The sequence below is a fragment of the Pseudophryne corroboree genome, chromosome 7 (assembly GCF_028390025.1).
Source record: "Pseudophryne corroboree isolate aPseCor3 chromosome 7, aPseCor3.hap2, whole genome shotgun sequence".
In the NCBI taxonomy this organism is placed as follows: domain Eukaryota; kingdom Metazoa; phylum Chordata; class Amphibia; order Anura; family Myobatrachidae; genus Pseudophryne; species Pseudophryne corroboree.
The window spans coordinates 449559807-449572154 of record NC_086450.1 but is presented as its reverse complement, the minus strand read 5'-3'; positions in this window follow the sequence as shown (position 1 = coordinate 449572154).

The window sequence follows — 12348 nt, the reverse complement described above, 5'->3', positions numbered from 1 at the left end:
TTCCTTCACTTCCTACAAACTGGAGTGAATTTGGGCCTAAAATTAGGATCTATTAAGGTTCAGATTTCGGCCTTATCCATTTTCTTTCAAAAGGAATTGGCCTCTCTTCCCGAAGTACAGACGTTTGTGAAGGGAGTGCTGCATATTCAGCCTCCTTTTGTACCTCCGGTGGCGCCTTGGGACCTTAACGTGGTGTTAAGTTTCCTTACGTCACATTGGTTTGAACCACTCAAAACAGTGGAGTTAAAATATCTCACTTGGAAGGTGGTCATGTTGTTAGCCTTAGCTTCGGCTAGGCGAGTTTCGGAATTAGCGGCTTTATCACATAAAAGCCCCTATCTGGTTTTTCATATGGATAGGGCGGAATTGCGGACTCATCCTCAATTCCTACCTAAAGTGGTCTCATCCTTTCATATGAACCAATCTATTGTCATGCCTGTGGCTACGCGTGACTTGGAGGATTCCGAGTCCCTTGATGTGGTCAGGACTTTGAAAATTTACGTGGCCAGAACGGCTAGAGTCAGGAAGACAGAAGCACTGTTTGTCCTGTATGCAGCCAACAAGGTTGGTGCTCCCGCTTCAAAGCAGACTATTGCTCGCTGGATTTGTAACACGATTCAGCAGGCGCATTCTACGGCAGGATTGCCGTTACCAAAATTGGTTAAGGCCCATTCCACTAGGAAGGTGGGCTCTTCTTGGGCGGCTGCCCGAGGGGTCTCGGCACTACAGCTGTGCCGAGCTGCTACTTGGTCGGGGTCAAACACCTTTGCAAAGTTCTATAAGTTTGATACCCTGGCTGAGGAGGACCTCCTGTTTGCTCAATCGGTGCTGCAGAGTCATCCGTACTCTCCCGCCCATTTGGGAGCTTTGGTATAATCCCCATGGTCCTTATGGAGTCCCTAGCATCCTCTAGGACGTTAGAGAAAATAAGATTTTAAACCTACCGGTAAATCTTTTTCTAGTAGTCCGTAGAGGATGCTGGGCGCCCGTCCCAAGTGCGGACACTTCTGCAAGACTTGTATATAGTTTTTGCTTACATAAGGGTTATGTTATAGTTTCATCGGTTTTGGACTGATGCTATGTTATTTTTTCATACTGTTAACTAGATAGTGTATCACAAGTTATACGGTGTGATTGGTGTGGCTGGTATGAATCTTGCCCTTGGATTAACTAAAATCCTTTCCCCGTACTATTCGTCTCCTCTGGGCACAGTTTCTCTAACTGAGGTCTGGAGGAGGGGCATAGAGGGAGGAGCCAGTGTACACCCAGATCCAAAGTCTTTCTTAAAGTGCCCATGTCTCCTGCGGAGCCCGTCTATCCCCATGGTCCTTACGGTGTCCCCAGCATCCTTTACGACATACGAGAAAAATATTTACCGGTAGGTTTAAAATCTTATTTTCCAGGTTAGCTTAGTATTGCAGACACAGGGTAGTATACAAACAGGCAGACAATGGCAGGTATTCAGGATTTCCAGGTTAGCTTAGTAATGCAGACACAGGGTAGTATACTAACAGGCAGACGATGGCAGGTATTCAGGATTTCCAGGTCACCTTATAAATGCAGACACAGGGTAGTATACAAACAGGCAGACAATGGCAGGTATTCAGGATTTCCAGGTTAGCTTAGTAATGCAGACACAGGGTAGTATACAAACAGGCAGACGATGGCAGGTATTCAGGATTTCCAGGTCACCTTATTAATGCAGAAACAGGGTAGTATACAAACAGGCAGACAATGGCAGGTATTCAGGATTTCCAGGTTAGCTTAGTAATGCAGACACAGGGTAGTATACTAACAGGCAGACGATGGCAGGTATTCAGGATTTCCAGGTCACCTTATAAATGCAGACACAGGGTAGAATACAAACAGGCAGACAATGGCAGGTATTCAGGATTTCCAGGTTAGCTTAGTAATGCAGACACAAGGTAGTATACAAACAGGCAGACAATGGCAGGTATTCAGGATTTCCAGGTTAGCTTAGTAATGCAGACACAGGGTAGTATACAAACAAGCAGACGATGGCAGGTATTCAGGATTTCCAGGTCACCTTATTAATGCAGACACATGGTAGTATACAAACAGGCAGGCAATGGCAGGTATTCAGGATTTCCAGGTTAGCTTAGTAATGCAGACACAGGGTAATATACACACAGGCAGACGATGGCAGGTATTTAGGATTTCCAGGTCACCTTATTAATGCAGACACAGGGTAGTATACAAACAAGCAGACGATGGCAGGTATTCAGGATTTCCAGGTCACCTTATTAATGCAGACACAGGGTAGTATACAAACAGGCAGACAATGGCAGGTGTTCAGGATTTCCAGGTTAGCTTAGTAATGCAGACACAGGGTAGTATACACACAGGCAGACGATGGCAGGTATTCAGGATTTCCAGGTTAGCTTAGTAATGCAGACACAGGGTAGTATACACACAGGCAGACGATGGCAGGTATTCAGGATTTCCAGGTTAGCTTAGTAATGCAGACACAGGGTAGTATACAAACAGGCAGACAATGGCAGGTGTTCAGGATTTCCAGGTTAGCTTAGTAATGCAGACACAGGGTAGTATACTAACAGGCAGACGATGGCAGGTATTCAGGATTTCCAGGTCACCTTATAAATGCAGACACAGGGTAGAATACAATCAGGCAGACAATGGCAGGTGTTCAGGATTTCCAGGTTAGCTTAGTAATGCAGACACAGGGTAGTATACACACAGGCAGACGATGGCAGGTATTCAGATGCTAGGAGTCAGAATAAACATTATGCATACCATTGAACAGGGGCAGCAGTCCAGACGGTATCTGGATGATATATAGACAGTGTCTAGTTAGACAGTGAATAGACACCATATGTTAGACAGACATTAGGTCGACAGGGTCAAAAGGTTGGCAAGAAAATGGTCGACATAAAAAAGGTCTTTTTTTTACAAATTTTACATGTTTCTGGACTATTTCATACCTTCTCTATCCATGCCGGCATAGAGTTGGTTATAAACCTTCTGACGAGCGCAGCGACGCACCGAGCCCGAAACGTGGCGAGCGAAGCAAGCTTCGTGAGGGGATGCCTTTCTATAACTGGGGGTCCCAGATGACAAAACTATCCACACAAACCACAAAAATTGTGTCTACCTTTTTTTTTTGGTGTCGACCATTTTCATGTCAACCTTTTGACCCTGTTGACCTTTTATACTGTCTACCTTTTCCATGTCGACCTTTTGACCATGTCGACCTAATGTCTGTCTAACATGTGGTTCCTATCTATTGACTGTCTAACTAGACACTATCAGTCCACACCCGTCCAGACAGGAGTATGGCATTGAAGTCCAAGAAGTAACAACAGGATAGGTGCATGAACTAGGAAACAGCATTCAATGACCAGCCATTCCTGCTGGTTCCAGGCATCCTAAATAGGCCAATATCAGGTGTTGATAATTAGCAGATATCTGACAACACCCCAGAGTCAGGAAGCCTAGTGACCCCTAGTGATCTGGAAACATATTGCAAAAGAACATGACAGACACATAACAACTGTTAGATCCTCTCACTCTCCAGTTCCTGATCAGCACTATTAGATCCTCTGACTCCCCAGTTCCTGATCACCACTATTAGATCCTCTGACTCCCCAGTTCCTGATCACCACTATTAGATCCTCTGACTCCCCAGTTCCTGATCACCACTATTAGATCCCCTGACTCCCCCGTTCCTGATCACCACTATTAGATCCTCTGACTCCCCAGTTCCTGATCACCACTATTAGATCCTCTGACTCCCCAGTTCCTGATCACCACTATTAGATCCTCTGACTCCCCAGTTCCTGATCACCCCTATTAAATCCTCTGACTCCCCAGTTCCTGATCACCCCTATTAAATCCTCTGACTCCCCAGTTCCTGATCACCACTATTAGAGCCTCTGACTCCCCAGTTCCTGATCACCACTATTAGATCCTCTGACTCCCCAGTTCCTGATCACCACTATTAGATCCTCTGACTCCCCAGTTCCTGATCACCCCTATTAAATCCTCTGACTCCCCAGTTCCTGATCACCCCTATTAAATCCTCTGACTCCCCAGTTCCTGATCACCACTATTAGAGCCTCTGACTCCCCAGTTCCTGATCACCACTATTAGATCCTCTGAATCCCCAGTTCCTGATCACCACTATTAGATCCTCTGACTCCCCAGTTCCTGATCACCACTATTAGATCCTCTGACTCCCCCGTTCCTGATCACTATTAGATCATCTGACTCCCCAGTTCCTGATCACCACTATTAGATCCTCTGACTCCCCCGTTCCTGATCACCACTATTAGATCCTCTGACTCCCCAGTTCCTGATCACCACTATTAGATCCTCTGACTCCCCCGTTCCTGATCACCACTATTAGATCCTCTGACTCCCCAGTTCCTGATCACCACTATTGGATCCTCTGACTCCCCAGTTCCTGATCACCACTATTAGATCCTCTGACTTCCCCGTTCCTGATCACCACTATTAGATCCTCTGACTCCCCAGTTACTGATCACCACTATTAGATCCTCTGACTCCCCAGTTACTGATCACCACTATTGGATCCTCTGACTCCCCAGTTCCTGATCACCACTATTAGATCCTCTGACTCCCCATTTCCTGATCACCACTATTGGATCCTCTGACTCCCCCGTTCCTGATCACCACTATTAGATCCTCTGACTCCCCAGTTCCTGATCACCACTATTAGATCCTCTGACTCCCCAGTTCCTGATCACCACTATTAGATCCTGTGACTCCCCAGTTCCTGATCACCACTATTAGATCCTCTGACTCCTCAGTTCCTGATCACCACTATTATATCCTCTGACTCCCCAGTTCCGATTACCTCCGTTATAGCTATAATAAACTCTAAGGTACTAGTTCCCACTAAATGCTGCTGCAGCCATACATTCTGTGAAACAGCATCACCGGTGATACGTTATTCCCATCTCTGTCAAGTTTCAGTCTCATTACTGTCCTTTATACAATTTCTTCTCTGTTCGACTGTCATGATCTCAAGAGGTAATTATCCTATGTTTTCCATTTTCTAATATGTATGCAAATGACTCTTGTCTCCTTCAGGGAGTTCTCACCCTCCTGTTGTAATGTGCTCAGTTCCGGCTCATCCTCTCCAACGTTTGTATTGCATCAGATTTAAACAACTAATATATGAGCCGTGGTACCCGGTCAATGGGGCGAATTCAAATGCGAGAATAATCCGAAGTGCGCAGGAAATCTCTGAGACTGAAAGTGGATGCTTACTCCGCCCACTGGGTATCCATCTGCAGGGACATCATTACTATCGGGGCTTACACCAGCCTAGGAAGGGCCACTGACCATCGATTCTTTTGCAACCAATTGAACCAATTGAAATTGGTTTATTTTTTTCCATCAAAGGCGGGCTGCCGATGCCGCACCATTGCTCATAAACCAACCATCAATGGGTCGACTTCCGGTTCCGGGTGCATGGAGTGAGCTGCTCCTTCTCACAGCTCCGCTCCGTGCCCGGCTACTTTGCCACTTTTGCAAGGCTTAATCGCCTCCAAACCTCACCACTTCAACCCTCCCCACCTGGGGTATACCTGTGATGGACAAATTTGTAACTTCCACGCAGCCGCCGCGCTCGCAGCAGCAGGCGCTGCTACAAGTGAAGAGAGGAGCGGTTCCTGTCATGGCGCCAGACGGCGTCTCCCGTGATCACTCCCCGGCGTCCAAAAAGTCTGTGTCGGACACGCAGGACTGCGCTTCGGAAACCTCCTCCAGACACCGCGACAGCCCGCTTCTATATGGGGATCTGGAGGACGCCATCTCAACCACCATGGGCCCGTTACTGACCAAGGCGGTGAGTGATATTACAGCGCAGCTGCAACACTTAAATACACGAGTTTCCACTGCGGAGAACCGGATAGGCTCCATAGCCCACAATATTGCTGATATGCAGTGTGAAATAAAACGTCTTGAAAAAGACAACTATGCCTTTATTAACAAACTGGAGGAAATCGAAAATCGTTCCAGACGTAATAACATTAGGATTGTGGGTCTCCCTGAATCCCTGAAAGGGGCCTCCTTGGAGAATTTTGTCACTAACACTTTACCCACCCTCCTTGGCATTCAGGATGCCTGTAAAGAAATGGTTATAGAACGGGTGCATCGTATTGGCCCCCCTCCCCGCCAGAATGATACCCGTCCCAGAGTGACCATCTTTAAATGTCTGAGTTACACACATAAGTTGGAAATATGGCGTGCCTCCAGGAAACAGCCTGTCCTGAATTGGGAAGGCAAAAACCTTAGGCTTTTTCAAGACTTTTCTGCCGAATTGACGAAAGCACGGCGTGCCTTCTCCCCTATCTGCTCCCGGCTTATTGCTGACAAGAAAAAGTTTGCACTGATTTATCCTGCTAAGTTAAGGATCTTTGACAAGGATAGACATTATGACTTCACCACCCCGGATGACGCTGCGGATTTCCTATGCGAAGGTCGCTCTCGCTCAGAGACAGACATCTCTGACACTAACTGACCATGCGGACATCACCAGTCTTGTCCCTCCACGAATGCTGCTCACCGCCTGCATACTGTCCTGACCTGTAGCCTGAAGCTCAGGTTTTTGCAACTTTTGTCATATATGTCCATATAAAGCTCCGGCTCCATCATATGTTGTCCCGCTTTCAGAAGAGGTTCAGGTTCTTATTTTCTCCCCGGGCACGGAGGGAGTAATGCTCCGGGTTTATGTTGGTTTTGTCCCTGCACCTATGGGTGCTCCAAGTTTTTCCGGGCTTCCGGGAGTTATGTGAATGTTTCATAACTGTCCTGAACGCGCTAGTCGTGTTCTTTAATGTTTTGTCTTTGTCTATGTGTCCCTCCTCCCCTTCCTCTGTTGCCTTCCCAGTGTCTCTCCTCCTCCCTATACTGGTTACACTTTCCCTTTCCCTGGATACCTTACAACTCAGTTTACAATGCATGTGTATATGTAATGGCTGAAATTAAGATTGGATCCTTAAACGTAGGGGGCTTTAACTCCCCTGCGAAGCGAAGGAAAATATTGCTATACTGTAATAGATTACATTTAGACATTGTTTTTATTCAAGAGGCACACTTGGTTCATGAGGAAATGTTGAAATTACAAATGTTGGGGTGGAAGTTATTAGCCAGTGCTTCTTTTAATTCAAGGTCCCGTGGGGTTACCATTCTGATTAAACGTCAGCTCCCATGTGAGCTTCTCAAGATGATTCCTGACACAGAAGGCAGATTTGTCATCGCCCACATTTCTCTTCACTCCAAACGATACACTCTATGCAATATCTATGCCCCAACAGTATACAAAAGACACTTCTTTGTAAAATTGATTACGCTATTGACCCCTTACATGGAGGAAGGTCTGATGGTATGTGGTGATTTCAACCTCGTCTCTGATGTTTACCTAGATAGATCATCTGCCCCCTCACACACTTTCTCACTTCCCAAGTACGGTATTCCCCATTTTTCCACACAATTAGCCCTAGTGGACATCTGGAGAACCACAAATCCCACTATCAAAATGTATACCTGTATGTCTGCAGCGTATCACACCCTGTCGCGCATAGACTACCTGTTGCTGTCCCTGGCCTTGTTCACGAGAGTCTCGTCCGTGGAGATTGAGCCGATTTCTGTCTCAGACCACTCTTTGCAATGGTTCTCTTTACACGTTTCAGACGAACCCCCTAACAAAATCATATGGCGTTTTCCATCCCAGCTTTTGACCTCCCTAGAATTTAAATCCATGCTTCGAACTAGTTGGGAGGAGTACCACACGAACAACCAATCCCATGCGATTGATAACCCCCCTCTATTCTGGCAAGCAGCTAAGTCGGTCCTAAGGGGACACATTCTGTCATATGTGGCCCGTCTAAACAAATCTTATGCCGCCACTTATTTATTATTGCAGAGTCGGTTATCCTCAGCTTACTCAGCTTATTGCCAGAGACCCCATGCAACCAATAAACAAGTTTACCTCACTGCTAAGACTCACTTTAACGAATTCTTAAACACTAGAGGGAATAAATCCTTATATGCGGTCAATTATCGCTACCACCGGTTTGGAAACAAGTCTGGTAAACTACTAACTAATATGTTAAAGGGCACGAGACCCTCCTCTTTAGTTCAACCACTGAAGACATCTGACGGATCCATGACATCCTCTAATGTCTAAATAGTCTCTGTCCTTAAAGACTTCTATGCGTCCCTCTACTCACCTGGCCCTGCTCTGTCCCCTGAGAATGTCTCTCTCGCAGACTCCATATCTCCCCGACTCTGACTTTACTCTCCCTAAACTAGCCGCCCCTCTAGATGCAGAATTGACAGTCCCCATAAGTCCAGCGGAGGTCTCTTACGTGGTTGGGACCCTGAAGCAGGGGACTGCCCCGGGCCCCGATGGATTTGGTAGTTGCTTCTACAAACTAATGCTTCCGTGCATTCAGGACACATTGGTGCTAGTTTTTAATCACATATTGCAGTCGGGTCAGGCCCCTCTATATTTTAATGCAGCTTATATCAGAGTATTACCCAAACCAGGCCGGGACCTAACCTTACCAGCCTCTTATAGGCCAATTTCCTTGTTAAACTCGGATTATAAGATTCTTACTAAGATTTTATCTGAAAGGCTTAAAAAGATATTACCTTCTATTATACATCCGGATCAAACTGGGTTTATATCAGGTAGGCACTCGGTCCTGAATGTACGGAAGGTCATAGCGGCAATACAACACTTACAAAACACCTCAGGCTCTTCTCCACCAGGCGTCATCCTGTCACTAGACGCAGAGAAGGCCTTTGACCTGGTTCTGTGGCCACATCTTTTCAATACCATGTCTACCTTTGGGTTTTCCTCCACTTTCATCTCGTATATTAAACTTTTATACTCTAATCCCCTCTCGCAGATACTATGTAACGGCCAGATTTCGGACCGCTTCCCCCTGCACAGAGGTACACGACAGGGGTGCCCTCTTTCCCCTCTCCTCTTTGCAATTGCCATCGAGCCACTTGCCATCCTCCTACGCAACTCATCTGGTTTTAAAGGTATAACAATCTCCAACTGCATATTAAAAGTTTCCCTTTATGCAGACGATATGCTACTCTTTGTCACGGACCCGCTTACCTCGATTCCACACATTATGGCCCTGATTGAAGCCTTCAGATTAATTTCCGGCTATAAAGTTAATGTAGAAAAGTCAGAATTGATGCCGATAGGTTCATATACCTTGGACCTAGCATCTGCCCCAGCCTTCTCCCGATTTCAGATTAGTTTGTCTCAAATCAAATATCTTGGGGTCCATGTCACCAGACGGGTAGAGGACTTATATAAGGCAAATTACTCCCATATTATCCAAAAAGTGACTGCCTTGATGCGGTCATGGAGCCATCTTCCTTTATCTCTATTGGGGAGGGCGGCGGCGGTAAAGACAGTTATATTCCCTAAAATATTTTATATGATCCAAATGCTCCCTATTGCTCTCTCCAATGGGGATATTCTCCCCATCAACTCTGCCATCTCCTCATTTTTATGGAATGGAAAGTGTCCCCGTATTGCCCTGGCCAAACTTATGCTTCCCAAACAACTGGGAGGCCTAGGGATCCCTGATTTCAAAGCCTATACCACCGCTGTTTTCTTCCGCTATGCTGGCGACTGGTTGTTAGACGACTCCACCTTCACAGACGTAGCACTGGACAATGCCATTTTCGCTCCCCTCTCCCCCGCAGCACTACTACACCTCAAATCTTCAAGCATCCCTCCCTCAGTGTATTCAAATATCATGTTCCACGATACTTACATTAACTGGATAAGCCTTCACAAGAAACTGAAAAGAGATTTTCGGTACTCCCCCTATCTTCCCCTATGGGGTAACCCGGACTTCTCTCCCTCCCTGAACAACCCCGCGTTCCGGGTTTGGAGTAGAGATGAGCGCCGGAAATTTTTCGGGTTTTGTGTTTTGGTTTTGGGTTCGGTTCCGCGGCCGTGTTTTGGGTTCGACCGCGTTTTGGCAAAACCTCACCGAATTTTTTTTGTCGGATTCGGGTGTGTTTTGGATTCGGGTGTTTTTTTCAAAAAACACTAAAAAACAGCTTAAATCATAGAATTTGGGGGTCATTTTGATCCCAAAGTATTATTAACCTCAAAAACCATAATTTACACTCATTTTCAGTCTATTCTGAATACCTCACACCTCACAATATTATTTTTAGTCCTAAAATTTGCACCTAGGTCGCTGGATGACTAAGCTAAGCGACCCTAGTGGCTGACACAAACACCGGGCCCATCTAGGAGTGTCACTGCAGTGTCACGCAGGATGGCCCTTCCAAAAAACACTCCCCAAACAGCACATGACGCAAAGAAAAAAAGAGGCGCAATGAGGTAGCTGTGTGAGTAAGATAAGCGACCCTAGTGGCCGACACAAACACCGGGCCCATCTAGGAGTGTCACTGCAGTGTCACGCAGGATGTCCCTTCCAAAAAACCCTCCCCAAACAGCACATGACGCAAAGAAAAAAAGAGGCGCAATGAGGTAGCTGTGTGAGTAAGATAAGCGACCCTAGTGGCCGACACAAACACCGGGCCCATCTAGGAGTGTCACTGCAGTGTCACGCAGGATGTCCTTTCCAAAAAACCCTCCCCAAACAGCACATGACGCAAAGAAAAAAAGAGGCGCAATGAGGTAGCTGTGTGAGTAAGATAAGCGACCCTAGTGGCCGACACAAACACCGGGCCCATCTAGGAGTGGCACTGCAGTGTCACGCAGGATGTCCCTTCCAAAAAACCCTCCCCAAACAGCACGTGACGCAAAGAAAAAAAGAGGCGCAATGAGGTAGCTGTGTGAGTAAGATAAGCGACCCTAGTGGCCGACACAAACACCGGGCCCATCTAGGAGTGGCACTGCAGTGTCACGCAGGATGTCCCTTCCAAAAAACCCTCCCCAAACAGCACATGACGCAAAGAAAAAAAGAGGCGCAATGAGGTAGCTGTGTGAGTAAGATAAGCGACCCTAGTGGCCGACACAAACACCGGGCCCATCTAGGAGTGGCACTGCAGTGTCACGCAGGATGTCCCTTCCAAAAAACCCTCCCCAAACAGCACATGACGCAAAGAAAAATTAAAGAAAAAAGAGGTGCAAGATGGAATTGTCCTAGGGCCCTCCCACCCACCCTTATGTTGTATAAACAGGACATGCACACTTTAACCAACCCATCATTTCAGTGACAGGGTCTGCCACACGACTGTGACTGAAATGACGGGTTGGTTTGGACCCCCACCAAAAAAGAAGCAATTAATCTCTCCTTGCACAAACTGGCTCTACAGAGGCAAGATGTCCACCTCATCATCATCCTCCGATATATCACCGTGTACATCCCCCTCCTCACAGATTATCAATTCGGCCCCACTGGAATCCACCATCTCAGCTCCCTGTGTACTTTGTGGAGGCAATTGCTGCTGGTCAATGTCTCCACGGAGGAATTGATTATAATTCATTTTAATGAACATCATCTTCTCCACATTTTCTGGATGTAACCTCGTACGCCGATTGCTGACAAGGTGAGCGGCGGCACTAAACACTCTTTCGGAGTACACACTTGTGGGAGGGCAACTTAGGTAGAATAAAGCCAGTTTGTGCAAGGGCCTCCAAATTGCCTCTTTTTCCTGCCAGTATAAGTACGGACTGTGTGACGTGCCTACTTGGATGCGGTCACTCATATAATCCTCCACCATTCTTTCAATGTTGAGAGAATCATATGCAGTGACAGTAGACGACATGTCCGTAATCGTTGTCAGGTCCTTCAGTCCGGACCAGATGTCAGCATCAGCAGTCGCTCCAGACTGCCCTGCATCACCGCCAGCGGGTGGGCTCGGAATTCTGAGCCTTTTCCTCGCACCCCCAGTTGCGGGAGAATGTGAAGGAGGAGATGTTGACAGGTCGCGTTCCGCTTGACTTGACAATTTTCTCACCAGCAGGTCTTTCAACCCCAGCAGACTTGTGTCTGCCGGAAAGAGAGATCCAAGGTAGGCTTTAAATCTAGGATCGAGCACGGTGGCCAAAATGTAGTGCTCTGATTTCAACAGATTGACCACCCGTGAATCCTTGTTAAGCGAATTAAGGGCTCCATCCACAAGTCCCACATGCCTAGCGGAATCGCTCCGTGTTAGCTCCTCCTTCAATGTCTCCAGCTTCTTCTGCAAAAGCCTGATGAGGGGAATGACCTGACTCAGGCTGGCAGTGTCTGAACTGACTTCACGTGTGGCAAGTTCAAAGGGCATCAGAACCTTGCACAACGTTGAAATCATTCTCCACTGCACTTGAGACAGGTGCATTCC